The 20,571-nt window shown below is 42.5% G+C and overlaps 1 protein-coding gene across 7 annotated transcripts in view; it reads left to right on the forward strand.

Annotated features, from left to right (window-relative positions):
• Positions 1-448: 448 nt before the first annotated feature.
• The window catches only part of LOC135224609 (palmitoyltransferase ZDHHC2-like), a 268,190-nt gene continuing 248,067 nt past the window's right edge, over positions 449-20,571 (forward strand). For 5 of the 7 annotated variants that reach the window (XM_064263775.1, XM_064263777.1, XM_064263776.1 and 2 more), the window contains exon 1: positions 449-730. The gene's annotated coding sequence lies outside the window, so the exon portion shown is untranslated. The remainder of the gene's footprint in view (positions 731-20,571) is intronic. The other 2 variants (XM_064263779.1, XM_064263778.1) reach the window with 2 other exon arrangements.

Genomic DNA, 20,571 nt, shown 5'->3' on the forward strand with positions numbered 1-20,571 from the left:
AACATGTGTAACCTGGAATCCCACTTTGATTTACGCTTACAGTGATACACTATTAGTACAACAATAACAACTAATTACCATCAAGTATTATAAGTTTATAACTTGCAGAATAATACAGTAAACTATAACTAGACACAATAGCTATTGACGGCGACGTAAAGGCTAACAACTTTCGTTCAATTTCCTTATACAAATGCAGTTTCCAAAGCTATTTCCGTCTCATAATTCTCCTTGGGAAACAGATGAAAAACGCCACCGGAACTGTTTCAAGTTTTCTCTACAAAGAGATTGATAATATTAAACATACTATGCTATTTAAAAAATAGGTACATTTCTATTTTCTCAAAAAAATTCGATTACGGATGAATGCAGGGTGACGATGGAAAAAGCCGACAATTCCTTGATCCCTTATAAAAGCGATCACAGAACCATTAGCGTTCGGTGACTCATGGACTTTATTGCAACAATTGTTTTTCTCGTATCTGTCAAATGCGTTCGAAGGAGGAGACTGCGTCCCTCAAGCATGTGAACTTTCCGCCGGACAATTAACGAGTTTCTTGTGAAATAACGCCAGAATGGAAGAGTGACGAGATTGTCGCCGGTCGCGTCTCCTTATTTGAGCTCTGAATGGTGAAGAAGAAGCGGAGGAGCCCACGACGGTATCCTGTATCCTGTTCGTCCTCCTCGATCCTAGTCGCCAAGTCCAACTTTAGGCTTAAGTTTGGGTCCCGTAAGTGTTAAGTGGTGCTTTTAATGTGTTTTCTAAGTAGGAAAACTGTGTTTTGATTGTTCAGAGCTCCGTTAAAGTGACCAGGTTAGGCTATATGCCTAAAGGTGAGCTAAGGCTACGGTAGACTACCCCAGGAAGGCTTGGTTGAGATTATTTTTAGGACAAAGTGCATAAACCAAGCGAGGGACTTGCCACAAAAAAACATTTGGTTAGCCTATAATTAGGTTGTAACGTGGCACCAGCCTATTCTAGCTATATAAACCTAGAGTAGATTGTTAGGTATTCTAAATATCCTACAGGCTAGCTAGGACTGGCCTTGGCTAATCCTACAGTTTAGGGGCCCAATTCTCTGGTTTAGGTACTTACCTAGTACCTACTATGTAAAGTCAAGATGAGCACACAGATTATTAGTCAAGATGAAAACACATTATCAAATATTTATTGAATCATGGGGTATTTCTACAGAAGCAGTCCGCATGGACTGCAAGGAACGTAACGGCGGATACGACATCCTCTAGGGATTGGGGCATCCAATGTATTTCGCCGTGTTTAGTACTGGTCCCTGGGGGGTTAATTACAGTCATCTGAATAAATATTACTTAAAATTCTTGTTCAGTAGGTAAAACTGCATAGAAAAACCGCAACTGCCATAGTCTAGGCTGCCGCAGATAAGTACCCTAGATCTACCAATCATGGGAAAACAATAAAAAAAAAATAAGTGGTTTATCTGCTTCAGAAGCAGAGATTGTAAAAAAAAAAAGGAAATCAAGGGGAACAAAAACTAAAAGCATTTCTTAGGGAGAGGCTATAGAATTTTGAAAAATTTGTAAATCTCAGCTTTTGTAAGTAGATAAACTGCTCATTTATCAAAAAGTGGCTGCTGAAGAGCAAGAGCCTGTACCGGGTTCCTGGTTCCTGAATGCTCACTGCACAAACACAATTACCTCCTAACCTAGGTTAGGTATCATAGGTGAAAATACGCAAGAGGTTGGTCCCTTATTTTTTGTTGTCCAAGGACTAAGTAGGTGTTGATACTGGCGCCATAAGGGTTTTCGGCTGAAGATTTTTTAGAAAGAAAAACACCAAGTCTTGCACACCTAGTCATAAATTTATTTAATTTGTATTAAAGTTTTATTTAATGTTTATTAAACATTTTGTAGATATTTAGGCTTAACAACCTGTCGCGGAAATGCAAAAACCACCTCTAAAAGTGCTCACCTCTAAAAGTGCTTATAACTGGTTTATAACTGCCAAATACCCAGTATCCTATAAACTAAAATGCTTATAACTCTATTTTAACATTTCACCACGTAATTTGATAGTTAAAAGAAAACCCCCAAAATTATCATACTAAAACAATTTAATTATTATTAACAAAAATACACCCCAAACCATCATCCCAAAACTTCCTAAGGCATCCTTGGGAAGCCTTAGTGGGTATGATGCACTAGGGAGGTAACAGATAACAATCGTTATTGCTTGTTCCCTTGTAGCTTTGGTGTCTTTGAGATAACAATCCTTATCGCTTGTTCCCTCGTAACCTTGATGTCTTTGAGACTTGAGCTTTGGTATTGCTCCCGTGTATGTTTTAATTAATAAAGTTCATGTTTAAAGAATTGACGTCTCCTTCACCTCCCTGGGTACTACGATATGGTAGCAGACTGTGGTTTGAGGGACTGTGGCGATCGTCTTGGAGATTGAATTTTATTACGAATGATAAAAGAAAATGATGAGCAGCTAAAAGTTCCCAAACATTTGGGAGGGGGAGTAATCCGTAAGTTGTGTGTGTAAGTTGCCGCAAATGTGAAGCCGTCTGTGAGAAGGAAAACCAATGGATTTTGGCGTATGAACTGGAAAGGGCGTATTGGTTCTGTTGACCAGAGTGCTTTGGGGAGCAGATTTCATGGATATATGAAGAAAAACAAATTTGTTGTGATGATGCTGAACTGTTGATACAAGGTGAGGCAGACGACCTGAGCCTGAAGTTGTGTGAGCCGAAGAGTGGTAATTACAAGTCTTCACAGTAGCTTCATCCTTTTGCTGTTTTGAGTTTTGTGAGTGCTTGGGGATCTTCTGGAAGAAACCTTGAACCCTGATGTTACTATTTGCAATAAAGTGAAACACAGTTTTAATCGGAAATTTTTTATATATATTTTTTTTCCCTCACGAGGAAAGATGGTGTCTTCAGAATACTCTGCAGTTTCCTTACCAGGATACATTGAAGATGAAAGTGAGCTTATGAACCAGTTGACCCGACTGACAAACTTTGGAACCATAAACAATGCTGGAAATTTTATTTTCAAATTTTGTCATAAGTGTAAAGGCCCGGTATTGGGGCAAAAAGAAAATGGAGATGAGAGCAAGTGTGAAAATAATGAGTGGAATTTAGGTGAAGTGGAACAGGTAAAACGGTGGCTAGAAACAAATGAACTTTTTGAGGCAACAAAAAACCAGTTAGATCAAAGGTATGAGGCTAGAATTTGTGGACAGTGCAATAAACTATTTAAAAACAGAGCAACCAATATTTGACATCGGAAAAACTTTCACAAAAAGTGGGATTTCGGTAAAGAAACAAACAGGATAATGTATGAAAAGAGTGATATGAAAGACAAATTATTGAAAATCATTGAAAAGACTTTTGAGATAAACCAAGTTGGAAGTGGAAATAACCATGTTGATTTAGTTACAAATCAGAAAGCTCCAATCTGGACTAATGATCAGGATTTTTAAAGTTATTGCCATCAACTAAGGCTTGGATGCACAGACAACCATTCCTCCAATTCAAAAATTTTTTGAATTAGTGGATAGTTTAAAGACAAACAAAGAGATTGGAGGATTATCAGAATTTGTGTAAAGAGAAGTTATAGAAAAATTAAACTAACAGTGTAACTATCATTGAAGATGTGATAAACTTGTTAAAAGGTAAATTTGAAAAAACAATCTTGGAAAATATGTCTGAATTGGTTCTTAAATACAAAAAATTTGAACAGAAAGTTAAAGAAACAGGTGAAGAGTATCTAAATAGATTTGAGAATCTTTTAGTGAAATTAGATAGAGCAAACTTTGGATCGCAGTGGAAGTTATGGACTACAGTTTTGTTTTTAGATAAGTCTAAATTTGAAACAACAGAAAAAATTTCAATTATGAAACCACTAAAAAATGTAGAAGATAAAGTGACAATAGAAATATGTAAAAAGGAGTTCAAGGAACTAAAGATAGGAAACCAAAGACCCGAAAAGGAATTGGACGTATTTTATACAAATAGACAAAGATCTACATCTAGATCAAATGATATGCAAAGAAATAGGAGACCATACTCTCGTTCGAGAGACAGAAGCCAAAACATGAGAGAGTCAGGAAGCAGATATCAGAGTAGAAGATATTACTCTCGATCAGGAGATAGAAACCGAAACAGAATACTAGACTCCTTTAAATGAAGAGAACCTTCAGAAAGGAGAAGTGAAGATCCTGAAGAGTTTGAAAGGAATCGGGAAAATGCCCGATGGAGGACGGCAGGAGGCTCAGATCAGAATCGAGAGAGAAAAGGTGTAAAAATGAATGCTGTCTGAATAGATTAAGTAACATCAGATTTGTGAGTGTTGAAGATGAGAGAGGAGAAGTAGAAATACCTGAAATTTACTTTACAGATAAAATAAATGAAACCGAGATGATTAATGACAATGGTGCACCCAAAAATGTGGCAGGAATTGAATGGATAGAAGAATATCTGGAGAAAAATCAATTTGGAAAAGGGCAAGTTAATGTTAAAAGAATAGAAAAGAAAAAGTTCAAATTTGGACCAAGCAAAGTTTATGAATGCCACAAAATGTTTGAAGTTCCATTCTGATTAATTAAGGAAAAGAAAAATGGAACAGAGTTCAGTAAGACTACGAGTGCAAATTTATGCTATTGAAGCTAATATCCCTTTTTTGTGTTCTGAAGAACAACTCCAGAAATGGAGTGCCTCTCAGGATTATGAGAGAGGAAAGGGAAAACTAGTTATCAGAGCTTGGTTCCAAACCTAGAAATAGATTTTATAACCACTAAAGGTAACCATCTTGGTGTTGTCTTGGAAACCAATAAAGAATGTAGCGAAGAAGAGATTGTAATGTTTGTTAAGAAACTGAAAAGCAATACTGTAAAGAGATATCACAGTATAAAAGAGTAAAAAGGGTACATCTGGTATCCGGCCATAAGGGAGAAACTCAACTCCTCCATTTGTTCACATTGGCAGGAGTAATAACAAACCGAACCAAAAAGATTATTAAGAAAGTTGTCAATGAAAGTATACCCTGCCAAAAGTAAAAAATCATTAGGTATACCAAAAGTTGCCATCCCAACAGTGACGGAATTTAATCAATAGGTCACAGTTGACCTAAAGCAAGTGAAGGAGGATGATAATCTGTGGATGGTAGATGCCTTCACAAAATTAATAAGTGGAGTTGTGCTAAAGAACAAAGAAGCAGTCACTGTTTTGCATGCCATCACCCAGAACTGGTGCGAGAAATACGGATATCCGACAGGGATTTTGGGCAGACAATGAATGGATCAGAATTTCAAAATAAGGAAATGGAAAGTTTGGCTTTTGCAATGGGAATTACGATCAGGTTTGGCCCAACATATTCCCCTTAATGTAATGGTTTGAACGAACGAAATCATTACAGCGCTGATCTAACTGTGAAGAAAGTGATGGAAGAGAATGATAGACTTACATTAGATGAAGCAGTTTCAAAAGCGGCCTGGTGTCATAATACTAACATAACAGTGAAAGGTTATGCCCCATTACAGTTACTCACTGGGAGAGCTGTAGTAGTTCCTGGTATAACAAGTGGAAATGTAGCAACCGAATCTTTAATCTCGGAGTCAGAAGCAGTCAGAAGGCATATTGAAAATCAAAAAGAAGTGAATAAGAAGTATAGAGAAATTGAGTATGGTGAAAAGTTGAAAATTGCCTTAAACTCAAGAAATGCATCTTTTAATGATTATCTATATACACCTGGGGAGAAAGTATTTTACCAGCACAAAGGTGGAAAACAGTGGTTTGGTCCTTCTACGGTGGAAAAGATGGAAGGGAGAAGTGTATGGATTTTAGCAAATGGAGATATAAAAAAAGTAGCTTCTTGTCACTAACATCCTTACGGAACGTTAAGGACTTCAGCTCGTGAGAAAAAAGATGAGATTGAGTTGAAGGATGAGGCAGCACTTATTGACTAGTCCGAGAGTTAAGAAATTAACTTAGAAAAGAGAGAAGAAGCGACAGTTTTTAGTAAACCTGATTTGGCAGAAGAGAATTATGACAAAATGACCGTGAAAGATATCTTCCATTTGAATAAAGACCAAAGAAAAGTAAAATTATAATTATGACCTTCAAGAATGGTGAGGAACACAAAGGAAAAGTGACTGAAGTGAACAAACCTAACTCAAAGCGCAAATTCGTGTGCTAGAGGGAGGTAAAACTATTGAAGTTGACTTAGAAAATTAAATAAAGGACTGGAAATATCTGATTAATGAAAAAGAAGAAGAAACTGAAGTAAGAGAGACTAAGGAAAATGTCGAACTAGATAACATTGGTACTTACTGGATGAAAATATGTCAAATGACGAGTGCTTGGTAGAGGAAATAACCACATATGTAGTAAAAGTTCCAAAGAGTCAATGTCATGAGCCTGAAGTTATAAACGCTAAAGAAAATGAACTTGAAAATTTTGAGTATTAGGAAGCATTTGAAGAAGTAGAAGATAACAGGACAGTAGGAAATTGGTTCAAGGTGGGTCATAACCGAAAAAGAGAGAGAAGATGGGCAGAAGACCAAAATAAAAGCAAAGTTAGTTGCTAGAGGATTCCACGAAACAGAGAAACCAAAAACAGATTCCCCAACCGCCTTCAGAGAGTCTTTCAAGACTTTCATCGCAGTATTGGCTAATGAAGCATTTGAACTGGAGAGCATCGACATTTCAGCAGCTTTCTTACAGGCCGAAAAACTGGAGCGTGATGTGTTTGTTGAACCACCCAAAGATGTAGAAAAGGAAGGAACCATTTGGAAATTGGAAAAGCCAATCTATGGGCTTGAAGACGCAGGTAGAAAATTTTGGCTTAAAGTAGACAAGATTTTTAAAGCAAGAGGAATGAAAACACTGCATGGAGATAACGCTTTCTACTACCTCCATGATGGCAGATCATTACTTGGTATGATTTTATGGCATGTTGATGATTTTTCGATTTCAGGGAAGATAGAATTTGTGGATATGATCAAGGATCTTTTAATGAAAAATTTCACGATTTCTAAGGTGGAGTCATCCGAATTCAGATTTACAGGGATTGATATACTTAAAACAAGAGAAGGAATAGAAGTAAGCATGGAGGATTATGCTAAATCTATTGAGGAAATCAAAGAAATAAGAAAAATTGGAAATGACGAACCTCTAACAAAAACTGAATATAAAGTTTTTAGAAAGTATGCAGGAAAAATCCAGTGGTTGGCGGAAAATGTCCGACCTGACTTGGCTATTGTTGGATTGAACATGTCTATGAAAAATAAAGATGTTACGATCGGTGATCTAAAGAGAGTAAACAAGATAGTGAAGAAAATTAAATCAAGAGAAAGCAAAATAAAGTTCGGTAAAATAGGGAAGAAAGAAGACCTGAAAATTTATGGCCTCTGCGATGCGAGTTACAGATGTGACTCAAAGGCAGTTGGGGGTAACTTGATTTTAATGGGAAACAAGAAAACTGATATAACAGCTCCTATATATTGGAAAACAAAAACCATCAAACAAGTGTGCCATTCTGCCAAAGACGCCGAAGTTAGGAACTTGACTAAATTAGTAGATAAGTGTGTTTATTTAGCAAAAAGTGTTGAACAACTTATGTTTGGAGGAAAAATCCCAGTAAAACTGTTCAGGGACAGCAAACCCACGCAGGAAAGTTTAGCCTCATGAAAACAGGTAGAAAGAAATTTGTTAAGAAACGCAGTGGCACACTTAAAGGAGAAACTAATTCATAAAGAAGTAGAATCATATAGTTGGCTAAAGACATGATAGCAGACATATTAACAAAGGAAAATAAAGAGAGTGATGACATGGTGGATGTCTTAGTTAGGGGAAGACTTAGATTAGAATGGCTTTAAATGAAGACAATCTTGTTCATTTAAAAACGATGAGTTCAGGCTAGAAAATGTTAAAATTAAAGAGAAGGGAAACAGGTTTTAAATATGTGTAATTTCTTTTGCAATTCTTAGATATTTATGCAATGGAATATTGTATGTGATGTAGACTATTATAGTTATTATGAAATGCTATTGTTTGTATTCATATCGTACGTTTAGTTTGAGCTCAATAAGGATTTTATATTTGTTGCTATATTTTATCCATTTTATTATAATCAGTAACTTCTGTATAGATCTGTGTTTGTTTAACAAAGTAAAACAAAAAAGGAGGGCAGGGGAATAACAGATGACAATCCTTATTGCTTGTTCCCTCGTAGCCTTGGTGTCTTGAGATAACAATCCTTATTGCTTGTTCCCTCCTAACCGTGATGTCTTTGAGACTCAAGCTTTGGTATTGCCCCCGTGTATGTTTTAATTAATAAAGTTCCTGTTTGAAGAACTGACACCTCCTTCACCTCCCTGGGTACTATAGGGTGCCCACCAGTTCTTGCCAGTTCTTAGTGTTATTGGTGGTGGGGTGGTGGTGGTCAATTTTTGTCTAATTAACGTTAGTGTAGGTGAATAGTTTGTATCTGATTTTGCCTTTGTACTGCACCCTGGGCAGGGGCAATCTTGTATGTGTGTTATTGGCGACTGGTTAATTCCATCGTCGCAAGAACATGTACTATATACTTCGTTAGCATTCGGAGTACCCCTTCGCTGCGTAGTACCCACTACAGTAGAGGCAATCCAGGCTATACTGTCACACTGCTACTATGTTGAGACAAGCGCCAATCAGAGTAGCATCTACCTGCAAGCAGCTCTCTCAACAGCTAAGGAACAACAAGCATTTATTTAAATGTTAGCCCATTTTATTTCAATTCATTTACATATTAAAATTACTTTAAATTACTCTAATGGTTTGAGATACTTTTTGTCCATAAATCCCTCCTCTAGTCAATATGGATTCAGCTAAGTAATTACTGGGTAAGTTACTTATATAAAAATGAGATTTTTATAGTAAAATGAGATTTCATATATACTACTTACCTAGTAATTATGAACAAAGCCAACCCGCCTCCCTTCACTTGGACTTGGGCTTAGGGCATAAACAAAATTGGTCTCTAGGCTGCAGTTGTTCCTCTCTCACCCTGTAAGTGAGAGTGGCTATTCACCTACATAAACAAAAGACTATTGCTACCAGTGGCGATTCTAGGGGGGGCATGGGGGCACAGAAGCCCTCCCAGATTTTGGCCATGCCCCTGGTTTGCCCCCACTTTTTTAATGAATTATTACAGTATATAACATTAATCATTATTGAATATAACAATAGCCACTAACTAGTCACACTTCATGATTTGGTTATATTGCTAACACTTATATTGAGTGAATCAGTAAATATGCAGGAAATCCAAAACTTGAATCACAGAGAGACAACCAGTTCGCACATAAAAAGCAATGATAGTATCCCTTGTAGCCTAGGCTACAAAAACTAAAAGTTTTCTTTAACACTATCACAAACAGTGTCACACACATTACTGCAATTATGAATGTTATCTTATGCTGCATATCAAACTAACAAAACTCTCCATCTTGATGTATTTTGTATCTATAATTCATGCATCACTTGAAATAAATATAAATGTAAATCTATTAAGAAATCAGAATTTTAAACATTAACTCACCTGGTAGTTATATACTATATAGCTTACGTCCCTGACGTCACGACAGAATTTCTAAACTCGCAGCAATCGCCGATTGGGTACTCAGGTGTACACCTGTGCGCCCTCTACCCAGGTACCTGGAACCAGTCCAACTATTCCTCAGATCTTCCCTGCCGCCTTACCGGTGACATCGTTGGAATTTCGCTCGTTTAGCCCGTGTTTTTCGCAGTTTATTTGGTGAAGTACACTTTGGCTTTCACTTGTTGGTTTGACTCTTGCTTGTTTTGATCTCTCTTTTGGTTTTTTCAACATGTCTGACTCTTCTTCGATTGTGAGAATGTGTGTGAGAGGATGTAAGACTCGGCTTGCTAAAGCTTCGTTAGATCCACATTCAGTTTGTATGAAATGTAGAGGCAAGAGTTGTGAGTTGGATGATAGATGCGATGAATGTGTAGATTTACCTGAGAATGAGTGGATGAAATATTACCGCTATGTGCGAAAACTTATCCTATCCAGGAGAGCGAAGAGTAGTATGTCTCGCTCTTCTAGAGATAGTCAGGGAATTGACAGTTCTCTCCCCCTTGCTAATGAGCCTTTTGATCCTTCTTCCATAGTGGTAGTTCCAGATCCCCCTACTTATACAGGTAATGATCCAACTTTAAAGGACATGATGGTGGCCATTCAAGCCCTTGGTGAAAGGGTAGAATCCCTCGCAGAAGACAGGGAGAAGTTATGGTCGAATGTGAAAGATTTAAAAAACACAAGTGTCAGTGCTAAAATCAGTGCAAGTGCAGTGGAGGGTGCGGCCACTCGGACCTGTTGTGCTCCTAGCCCTAGACCTCTTCCAAGCTCACCAACCCCTGTGAGAAGGAAAGTCGACAGGCGAGAGGTTTTAGCTCCCGAGTGGTCGTCCCCTCAAGTGTACCTGTTGACGTTTCCCAGGACGCTCACCCTCGCTATAGGAAAGGCGAGGTAAAATTGTGCTCTTCATCGTCGGACGACGCAGTTCCCAGACGGGGCTGGCGTCTTATGTCGGAGTCAAGAACCCTCAAAAGAAGATACACTGTCGAGCAGCGTCATGAAGTGATGCCTCAGGCCCCTGGATGTAGTCATTGGAGCAGCCCGGAGCGCTTCCCTTCCAGCTCCGATGGTAGGTCTCCTGCTAAATACAGACGTAAATTGTCGCACAGGCAGCTGTCTGCTTCGGGCCGCCTGTCTGCTTCGGTAGGAGACGGAAAGATGTCGGATGCTTTTCTGCCTTCGGTGCATGCTCCCCCTCCTCCTTCGGATTGGTACTCGTCCCCGGAACGTTCTTCCCAACCCTTACGTGACGTGGAGAGAGACTTTGATGATGTTGCGACATCCCCAGTCTGTCCCCAGCAGCAAGAAGCTCCGCAAATGGCTTTACTGCAAGACATGCAACAAACACTCTCCTCCCTGATGCAGGTCTGGCAACCTGCAGCAAAGAAAGATATCGGTAATCGTCCAGCTCAAGAGGTTCCAAGCGCTGTAAGTCATCCTGAGAAAGCTTTTGACGTGTGTCGCAAAGGCGGCAAGCGTCCAGCAGCAAGTGACCTCAAGGTTCGACAGGACAGCAAGCGTCAAAAGATTGGATGCCAGGACATCATGCGTCAAGAGGTTGGACGCCAGGCGTCAAGAGTTTGGACGCCAGGCGTCAAGAGGGTGGACACCAGGACGCCGAGCGTCAAGAGTTTTGACTCCAGGACGCCAGGTGTCAGGAAGATAATAAGGAGACGACGAGGAAACAGGACGTCGCTACTTCGGTCCTAGGACAATGAGAAGAAGGGAACGATGATTTTCCCCCTTCTCCTGTTAATCCCGTAGAAGGAACAGCACCCCTCGTCGGACTTAAAAAAGACTCATGAGGGTCTTTACAGAAGTGTTTCCGGAGAACTTTATTCCGGCTGCCCCTTGTTCCCCGCCTTCAGAATTTACTCTAGGGAAGGCGTCAAAGAAGGCCATATTTATGAAGATGGTTTTGTCCCGCTCGTCCAAGAGAGTGTTGAAAATAATGAGGGATTGGATGGAGACTAAGAGAGACCAAGGAAAGACAGCATTCTCGTTTCCTCCGGCCAGATTAGCGTCTAGATCGAGTATCTGGTATGAGACTGGAGAAGCTCTCGGCCTGGGAGTTCCTGCCTCTTCCCAGTGGGACTTCTCGAGTCTAGTGGACGCCTCTCGTCGGATGGCCATGGGAAAGACTAAGGTTTCTTGGTCAACATCAGAGATGGACCACCTCCTCAAAGGAATATTCAGAGCCTTTGAGGTCTTTAACTTCCTAGACTGGACTCTGGGAGCCTTGGGAAAAAAGATAGTCTTTCAAGACTGCAGACACTGAAGAACTGGTACATTTCTTCAGACAGCGGTAGGAGCCAGACTGTCCAACTTCTGGCAAGTATGGGAGAAGAGAGGAGCGGACCTTTGATCCATTCAACTGCTCAAGGAGGGGTACAAGATTCCTTTCCTGAGAAAACCTCCTTTAGCAGTAAAACCAATCGATCTTTCGGCCAGATACAGAGAGGAATCCAAGGAGCAGGCGATACAGCAGCAAGTTTCTCTGTTGTTGCAGAAGGAAGCAATAGAGAAGGTTCGAAATCTGGAGTCACCAGGTTTTTACAACCGATTATTCCTGGTTCCCAAGAGCTCGGGGGGATGGAGACCAGTACTGGACATGAGTGCTCTCAACGTTTTTGTACAAAAAACAAAGTTCACAATGGAGACAACGAAATCAGTCCTAGCAGCAGTCAGACAGGACGACTGGATGGTCTCTTTGGATCTTCAGGATGCGTATTTTCACATCCCTATCCACCCGAGCTCAAGAAGTACCTGAGGTTCGTTTACAAAAAAGAAGTGTTCCAGTTTCGGGCTCTTTGCTTCGGCCTAAGCACCGCTCCTCAAATTTTCACGAGGCTGATAAACAATGTAGGGGGAATGCTTCACACGAGAAGTATCAGGTCCTCACTGTATCTGGACGACTAGCTCCTCAGAGCCCCGTCCTACACTCGCTGCCTGGAGGATCTTCAGACAACAATTTGTTTATTAGAGGAACTAGGCCTTCTGGTAAACCAGCAGAAGTCGCAACTGACCCCATCCCAAGAGATCCTGTACCTGGGTATGAGGATTCAGTCAGGCTTTTCCGTCTGCGTCAAGGACGGAACAAGCCTTAGTAAAGCTGCAGGACTTCCTAAGGAAACGGACGTGCTCTGCGAGGGAATGGATGAGTCTGCTGGGGACCCTTTCCTCGCTAGAGCAGTTTGTCTCCTTAGGAAGACTAAACCTTCGCCCACTTCAGTTTCACCTCAATCGGCACTGGGACAAGGGGAAGGAACTGGAGACAAAGTGCATTCCCGTGTCGGAGACCATGAAACATTGTCTACAGTGGTGGAACGACCCCGTCAAGCTTCAGGAAGGCCTTTCCCTAAAGCAGAGGAACCCAGATCTAGTGTTATTTTCCGACGCCTCGGACTCGGGGTGGGGAGCAATCTTTTTGGCTCTCAAAGAGTTCGAAAGCTCAGTCCAGAACAGGGTTATGCAGATCAACTCCGACAACACGACGGCGTTGGCCTACATCAACAAGCAAGGCGGAACCCACTCCAAGTCCCTGTACGAGACGTCGAGAGAACTTCTTCTCTTGATGAAAGAGAAAAATGTGTGCTTAGTATAGAGAAAAATGTGTGCTTAGTAACACGCTTTATTCAAGGGGAAAGGAATGTCAGGGCATACATCCTGAGCAGGAAAGGTCAAGTCTTGGCAACGGAATGGACTCTACATCAGGATCTCTGCAAGAACTTGTGGCGGATTTGGGGACATCCATGCATAGACCTCTTCGCCACAGCACAAACGAAGAGGCTGGAGACTTACTGTTCCCCCGTACCAGATCCCGAAGCGACTTACATAGACGCGTTCCTCATGGATTGGTCGCACCTAGACGTGTACGCTTTCCCTCCTTTCAAGATAGTACACAAAGTTCTACAGAAGTTCGTGTCTCATGAGGGCACCAGAATGACTCTAGTGGTCCCATTTTGGCCGACAAGAGAATGGTTCACAGAGGCACTGGAATGGATGGTGGACACCCCCAGAAGTCTCCGTTTGAGAGTAGATCTACTCAAACAACCCCACTTGGAAAGGTATCACCAAAACCTCCAAGCTCTTCAAGTAACTGCCTTCAGACTATCGAAAAACTCACAAGAGCTAGAGGTTTTTCAAAGGAGGCAGCTAGAGCGATCGCAAGAGCAAGGAGGTCATCCACCATTAAGGTATACCAATCCAAGTGGGAGACATTTAGAGGATGGTACAAGGACAACTCTGTTTCCTCTTCCAGTACCTCTGTGACCCAGATAGCTGACTTCCTTCTTTACCTTAAGAGGAGTCGTAACTTTTCGACCTCGACCTTTAAGGGATACAGAAGCATGTTGGCAGCTGTCTTCAGACACAGGAACTTGGACTTGTCTGACAACAAAGATCTCCAAGACCTCCTCTGATCCTTCGAAACCACTACAGTCCTCACCAGCGTGGAATCTAGACGTAGTCCTGAAGTTTCTCATGAGTGATAGGTTCGAGCCTTTGCTTGAAACATCATTGAAAGACCTCACCATGAAAACTCTTTTCTTAGTCAGTTTGGCTACAGCAAAAAGAGTCAGTGAAATTCATGCCTTCAGCAAAACTGTAGGTTTTTAGACATGGCAAGGCTATCTGCTCTCTACACCTGGGGTTTCTAGCAAAGAATGAACGCCCATCTCAGCCCTGGCCCAAAGTGTTCAAGATTCCGAATCTATCGGATATCACAGGTGAGGAATTAGAGAGAGTCCTGTGTCCGGTAAGAGCTCTTAAGTATTACCTGGAAAGGACGAAGGATTTACGTGGCAAATCAGAGGCGCTTTGGTGCTCAGTTAAAAAGCCCTCTCTGCAAATGTCAAAGAATGCGCTATCCATTTTTTATCAGACAATTGATAAGGAAAGCTCATCGGAATGTACTGAGGCGGACCTCAGCTGCTGAAAGTCAAAGACACACAAGGTTTAGGGCGGTAGCAACCTCTGTAGCCTTTAAACAGAATAGATCCCTTTCAGAATATCCTGGACACGACCTTCTGGAGAAGTAAATCAGTGTTTGCCTCGCATTACTTGAAGCAAGTGCAAACTCTTTATGAAGACTGCTACACGCTGGGGCCATTTGTAGCAGCTAATTCAGTAGTGGGAGAAGGAACAACCCCTGCAACCCCATAACCCAATACCCTTTTTCTTTCCTTGTAACTATTGAATTTTTATGGTTGTTTGTGGAGATTGGACGCAGTCTTCCACAATCATTGATTCTTAGTCAGGTGGTCAGTTTGTTCCTTGGTAGCGCCCGGAACAAGGGTATTATAGGAGGGTCTAGTCACATAGAGGTTATACACCGGTTTGGACAGCTCCTAGAGGTTCTTCAGCCCACCCCCTACGTGGATCACTGGAATCTTAAGGAAAGGCAGACATAATGAGGCAGGATATCATTGAAGTCAGCTTCCTTAACAGTAGGAACTGTAAGTTGGTTTATTAACCGTTTATGTCAATTCAACGATGATAGCTGTCTCTGAACCGCCACTAAGGTGTCAATCAGCTATATATAACGACCAGGTGAGTTAGGATGTTTAAAAATGTTATATTAATAAACATTACCTTAATATAATTTATCTAGCCCTAAATCCCCAAAAACCGCACCAAAATTTACCACATTGGCAACCCTGTTACCTCCTATTCTGTCCCGCCAGTTTGCAACACTGTCGTTGACAGATACGGAAAAACTTCCCTCAAATCAGTTGTTAACGAGCGCCCGTGTTGTTTACATACGGCGCTCTTTATAAATTCCTTAAACATTTTTGTTGCCTTTAAGCTTTTTCATCTTATTTGTTAAATGAAACTTTATATTAATTACAATCACGCATTACATCATGAAATAGTGAATTAACTTTGATTTCTGTTGTGGTTTCTTATCTTAAATTACGAACTTTTGCGCGACCCGGAACTACTGACCTGTACAATTCTACAATGGATTACCAAGAAATTACGATGACTCCTTCTGCCAGCAACAAAATCAGAACTGCCCCGGTTTGTGGGACAAGGATGAGTAGCAGGGAGGGTATGAACCCCCCATGACATTTGTAGTTCTTGTCGTGGACAGGTTTGTGACTTGACTTTCGTTGTGACGTTATGTAAGCCCTGGTCTGACGAGGATTGACTGCTTATATGAACGCCAAACAATCTTGCAGCGTAAAAGATCGGTTAAGGAGAAAAGAAATCATTGCTAAAACTGTATCTAACGATTCTTGACTTGGGCGCTAATGATTCTGGCTCTCGGTTTCGTATCGTACGACTTCGATTCCGAATTAATTGATTTGCTTTGCCCCCTGACAACGGTAATTAGTGAAGTTAGTTCGATGTAGATTCGAAGATTTTGCAATGGAAACTACCTGGAAACAGAATTTAAGAAAATTACAGCTGAGTCTAGATAGAGATATTTCTGCTAAGTTTAACAATCTGTCAGAGAATTTTCAAGAAGCCTTTACTAGAATGTCTAACCACACCTTTTAGATTCATTTTCAGCTCCTCGTCAGGTACCTGTCGACAGCACCAATGGGTAACGGTGCGACAGATACCCCGGCTTGTGAACCCCGTCGTGGCGAAGGCCTAGGGGGATCCGGTCCGGGCAGGTGCCTAACGAATCTTTACCCAACGTCCCCTGTTAGTCCCGTAACAGTGCCAAAGGGCGCTTATTTGGAGAAGGGGGAGGGATATTAGTGTCAGGACCTAAGATAGCTAGTCGTCAGGATTTTACTTCAGAGGAAGTTTCTAAGTTAGATCTGACGATGATGATGATGATGACGCGGATTCGTGATATTGATGTTTCCTCGAATGGATGTCATGATGTAGAATTCCAACAAGAACTTTTGATTTACTTTTGAGTTTTTCTTCCTCAGGCGAGGCCTAAAGAGCAGAAGCAGCCTCCGCCCCCGTGTATTACAGAAGGGATTTTTTCTTGACGTACTTCCCGGTCACGGGAATTTTTACGTTTTCCCTTGCCCAGAGGTTCGCGAGAGTGAGGACGGACGTTGCCGCTAAACTTTCGAAGGTGATCGGGGAAGGGAAGAGGAAGCTCTCTTCTCTTTACGACACCGGAGAGGAGTTTACCAGTGGCGGATGATTCTTCATTTCTCTCGACCCCCAAGCCAAATCCTGTTTTGTCCGACTTTCAAGTCAACCCTTGCCTTCTAAGCTTCGGTCTCTTGTCTCAATTGAAGATTTATTGCTATGGAGGCTGTTATGAGGCTCCTTACAAGAAGCTCAATCCTTCAATATGTGGGGTCCTCGGAGGGCTTTTTAATGTATATCAAGGACTCCGGGTTTGTTTCCTCCTGATGCTCCTCTTTTGAGAAATTCTGCTCATCCATTTTCAATCGCTTCTGTACATCCAGAACGAGCTTGCTGCTTCAATGCAGGCCTTTCTTGTTTCTCTAAGGGCGTAAGAATGTATTTGCACAGTTACCCTCCTCTGTATCGGAGATTCAGAGAACCCGTCTGTTGTCATCTCCTTTGGCGAATTTTCCTTTTTCGATATTTCTGTGCTTTCTGAGGTTTTGAAGGAACATCAAGGTGATGCCTCTTCCCAAGCTCACTGGGCCTTATCAAGAGCTTTTTCCTCTGGTCTTCTCCCATTCCTTCAAGGTAGTAAGCGTAAGTTTAGGACCAGATCTGTACCTTCTGCTCCAGCCCAACAACCTCCTTCTGCTCTTTTTCCAGAGTACATCTCAGGTTGCTGGTGCCTCTTCTTCATCCTCTGGTGCTCACCCTTGAAACGCGGGAGAGGTTCTTGGCGTGGCTCCAAGGGCAGAGAAAGAGCTCAACCTCCAGGAGGACCTTCTTCTTCTTCTTCTTCTTCTTCTTCTTCCTTGTCTCTGCGTAAGAATTTTCGGAAGTAGGAGTCATCACCTCGCCTGGAGACCGCAGTAGGAGCTTGTCTCTCCCGCCATGAGGTCAGCTTGGCAGGGAGGGAGCGGTGGATGCTTGGGTGGTGAGGTCCTGAAGGAAGGTTACAAAAATCCCACCCTTTTGTTTTTTCCAGACCTCCACTTTCCAATCGTCCTCTCGAGTTCAGCAGTTCCATTCCCCTCACTCAATCAGGGGTCAAGCTGGGAGAAGAGCTTTTCGGCCCTCTTTGGAGAAGGATGCCATAGAGCGAGCTCTCCTTCTCCCCGGGTTTTGGGCTCCTCGGATGTTGTAGTTTCTAAGGCCTCGGGTGCTGGCGCCCCAATATAAGATCTTTCGGTTTGAACAAGTTCATTCTAAAGTCCAAGTTCAGGATGGAGACGTCCAGACTGTTCTTTCATCCGTCAGGAGGGGGGACTGGATGATTTCCATCGATCTGCAGATGCTTATCTGCAAAACAATACCCCATCCATCCAAGAAGCAGGACCTTACCTTCGGGTTTTTCACGGGACTCGGAGTTTCAGTTCAAGACCCTTTGTTTTCGGCCCTCACACTGCTCCACAGGTCTTTTCTCGGGTGATGGGCTCCTGTTTCAGCTATTCTGCATCGGTTAAATGTAAGGATGCTTCGGTATCTGGACGATTGGCTAGTCCCAGGCCGGAATCTCTAGAGAAATGTCTCCGGTGAGGGAGATAGTTCTGTCTCTTTTGTGTCGAGTTGGGGCATTCGTGTCAACTTCGACAAGTAACAATCCAATCCCTTGCCAGATCATGACTTATCTGGGGATTGTTTTGAATTCCCAGATTTTGAGAAGGGGCTTCTCCCGCTTCAGAAACGGATAGACAAGCCTTCTTTTGAGTCTGATCGAAGAATTTTTGTCCTCCGTAACGCAGCAGTTCTCTTTCGGAGGTCTCTCCTGGGCCATTTGTCATCTCATCCACTGGTTTCCCGGAGGTCGTCTCAGAATGAGGTCCCTTCAGTCGACACTCGCCAGTCATGGGATTTCGTGTCCCGAGGACACGATAGTCGCCTCTTCTCCACAATGTCGGAAGGATCTCCGTTGGTGGATGCAAGTTCACCGCCTCAAGCAGGGACATCTCTTCTTTCGGTTCCTCCGGACCTAATGTTTGGTCAGACGCCTCGGATTCAAGGTTTGGGGCGCACACCTGGGGCTCCGAAGCCGTTTCGGGCCTTTATTTGGTAGAGGAGGAGAGGAGCATGTCAAAAATTGGAGGGAACTGAGGGGCAGTGTACCTAGGCCTTCTTTCATTTTCAGGAACAACTGTTGGAGTCGGTGTGCGATCTTTGTCGACAACACCACAGCAGTCTCGTACTTGAGAAACCAAGGCGGCACACAGTCGGTATTTCTTCCACTCAAGAAGCCCGATCAATCCTGTGTTGGGCAGAAGACAGGGGGATTACGTTGGTCCCTCAGTTTATCCTGGGCCATCACAACGTCTTAGCAGACGCCTTGTCGAGAGCGAAACGAAGTTCAAGGGTCGGAGTGGACACTTGCCAGGAAGTCTTCGCAGCCTCAGGAAGAAATGCCTGTCACAGTCGATCTGTTTGCCACCCCACTGAATTTTTTCGGTGCCAGATATTCTTCGCCCCTTACCAGACTCCCTCAGAGTGCCGGGACAGACTCTCTTTTTGCAGGACTGGGAGGACTTCAAGCCTATGCTTTTCCTCCGTTCTCTCTGGTGAGGTCAGTCCTCAACAAAGTGAGGCAACCAAGCGTCGGATCTCACCTTGAGCGCCCCCTTCTGGCCACAGAAGGAGTGTTTCCCGACCTTCTGGAAGCACTGGTGGGAACCCCCCATTCGCCTGCCAGAGAGACCAGATCTTCTCAAAACAACCCCATTTTTCATCGGTTCCATCAGAGGCTAACCCCATGCTTCATCTTATGCCTGGAGACTGTCCAGGAGGTTTCTAACAAGCACGAAGGTTCTCTCCAGAGTGGCGCGACAGTTGGCTCTTGCCAGGCGGCAATCAAACCAGAGTAAAATTATCAGGGCTAAATGGTCGGTTACAGACGTTTGGGTGTAAGTCTCAAGGACATTCATTTCTAGACCTTCCTTACCGAAAGTAGCGGAGTTTTTAGTTCATTTACATCATGACAGGCCCTGTCACCCTTCGTGCATTAAGGGTTATAGTCTATGCTTTCTGTTTTTAAGCAGGGCTTCCTGAGATCTCTTCATCTTATCATTAGAGATTTACTTCGATCTTTTTCCTATCTCGACCCAGGCCGCAGTGTTCGCCTCCGACATGGGACGGTTAAACAAAGTCCTTCAAGCCTTAAGGTTCCCTCCGTTTGAGCCTCTGAATTCTGCCAAATTTAGGGACCTCTCTTTCTAAGACACTCTTCCTTGGTCTCACTGGCTACGCCAAGAGGGTGGGTGAATGCAAGCACTCTCTTTTCTGGTTGCCAGATCTGGACAAGACATGATTTTGTCATAACCTTCTGAATTTGTCGCAAAGACTGAATCGTCTGATAATCCCATTTCCCAGGTCTTTCGTACTGAAAGTCGCTGGTGACTTTGTTGGTAATTTAAATGAGGAATTAGTTTCTTTGCCATGTTAGGGCGCTCTCATGTTATTTACCGGCCGCCCACGAAGGAAATTCAGGGTCGTCCCGTATCTGTTTGTTTCACCCCAAAATGTCAGAGACCTCCTTCAAAGAATGGTGTATCTTTTTTCTCAGAGATCTTGATCGTTAAAAACTGGTGGTTCGGCTGCTGGGGAAGAAACCAGACGCCGAGAGCACACAGTATTAGAGCAGTTGCACATCAGTAGCTTTTATGAGAAACGTCTCAGTCGCCAAGGTGCTTGAGGCGGTGACTTGGCGTTCTAATTCTGTTTTTGCCTCTTTTTACTTGAGGGGTATTTCTCTTAGTTCTAGGCGACCTTCGTTCTTTGGCCCGTTGGTGATGGCAGGACAGGTCGTCAGACAGGAGAATTAGGTAGTCTTCCCTGTTTTACGTTTGGTTGCTACCTGTATATTATTCATTAATTTTTGTTTTGTGTATATATTTTTTGTTTTTGTATTATAACCCATGG

Source organism: Macrobrachium nipponense, chromosome 12, assembly GCF_015104395.2.
Source record: "Macrobrachium nipponense isolate FS-2020 chromosome 12, ASM1510439v2, whole genome shotgun sequence".
NCBI lineage: Eukaryota > Metazoa > Arthropoda > Malacostraca > Decapoda > Palaemonidae > Macrobrachium > Macrobrachium nipponense.